Source organism: Acartia tonsa, chromosome 8, assembly GCF_053477335.1.
Source record: "Acartia tonsa isolate MP-2025a chromosome 8, ASM5347733v1, whole genome shotgun sequence".
NCBI lineage: Eukaryota > Metazoa > Arthropoda > Copepoda > Calanoida > Acartiidae > Acartia > Acartia tonsa.
This window is the reverse complement of record NC_137267.1, coordinates 13,397,972-13,399,684: the sequence shown is the minus strand read 5'-3', so window position 1 is coordinate 13,399,684 and position 1,713 is coordinate 13,397,972. Positions and strand designations below refer to the sequence as shown.

The window sequence follows — 1,713 nt, the reverse complement described above, 5'->3', positions numbered from 1 at the left end:
AAAAATGATTTAATAATCGGGGGTTGCGAAAGAAAACGTCATCAATAGATGTGGAGTATGGTTTGGTGTGGCAGTGATGTCCTTAGGGAACAAATACTATCTACACAAAAATTCCCTCCCTTATATAAAAATTTAAAGATATAAAATGCATTTTACTCCATTTAAGAAAAAAAACAAGAATATTAATTATTTAGATTCGTATTCATTCAATATAGAAAATATATCAAAATTATTTTTTTTTTCTCTTAAAATAAATTCTAATTTAAGGAAAAAATGTCATGAAATTAATGTTTCATTTAAAGGAAAGTGACAAAACAGCTGAATGTCGTCGTTCATTTGAAAGAATTTTGACAGCTTTTAAATGTAGAAAATCTTTTATAAACATGATCATTTTCAGGATTCATTATTTAGATATTCTAAAATCTGTGTAATTTTATTTTGTTATGATTGATATTACTTTGTAATTTGGTTTAAATCCACTTTTTTATGATATTCCAAATATTTTGAAATGAAGATTTTTATTTGTGCGCAGAATGCCGCGGTTTCCAATCAAAATAAAGGAAACATAAACAAGGCGCAGTTCGTCAACACAACAATTTGTCATCGAATTCCTAATAGCTTATTGTGCACACCTTGTTTTAATTAATTAAAATTCGTTAATTTGTATTTAAAACGAACCATAATTTCAACCCACAAGTTTACATATTTGTAAATCAGAAAGCTGCCAATGTCAACTCAAATACTTTGAAAGTCTTATCTAATTTATAAGTAAAGTTTTAGTTAGTTGTCCGTCAAAACAATGAGTTCTCCATTTTAGGGAAGCTTCATTCAGCCCCTGTGTTGATTTTAGGGCTACTTAATATCTTAGTAAATAGTTTTTGGGTGGTTTATGCTATATTTTTTGTGCTACGATCAATATTTTCCGTTCAAAAACCAGGGCCCATAGATTCTAGGAGTGTTTGGCACTCTAAATATAATTAATCTACAAATTAATTGTGAAGGTTAAACTATAGACATATATCCTGCTTGTCAATGTATTGTACAATATATATATTATGAAGCTATAGTTATTGACATTAAAGTAATGTGTCTAATGTTTCATGTAAGTATAAAATCAATGTTTTTATATACTGAAATGTATGTTTAAGGTAATGATTATGTACCTAAGTGAATCCCAGCTAAGCTTTTGTTTTGAACAAATTCTAGCTATTCTGTACAATACAATACAATCTCTTGATCGGTAATCTTACTATAAAAGCTCCATCAATTCTGGAGATCTTAAGCTATAGACAGACAAATATCCATTCAAAAATGTTTCAGATGTTAAACATAAAAGATATTTTTTATTTCAGAAAATACCTACTTATACAATGTTTTAATCACCATAGAATTATTTTGGAAATTTAATATATAATTGCTACAATGTCAGGCGACATGGAAACATTGTTAGAATTAATCCAGAGTCTAGAAACATCCATGACGACCGTCTGCACACTAGCAGGGAAAGTGGGCGTGCCCAGATACGTAATGATCAATCTTAATGCCACAAAATTAAGCTTATTAGAATGTAAAGACTTGCTGTTAAATTTTTCTCAAGTGATAACTAATCATATTGATTCAGTAAAGACAGAAAATAAACAAGGAACCATTATTAAAAATGAACCAGTGATTGAAATAAACAGCTTAAACTCAAATAATCTAAAAATAAAATCT

General features: G+C 28.4%; 1 protein-coding gene across 1 annotated transcript in view; it reads left to right on the top strand.

Moving 5' to 3' along the window:
• LOC145326043 (ubiquitin carboxyl-terminal hydrolase 8-like) overlaps positions 1-1,713 on the top strand; it is a 236,124-nt gene that overhangs the window by 185,579 nt on the left and 48,832 nt on the right. The gene's annotated exons all lie outside the window — the stretch shown is intronic.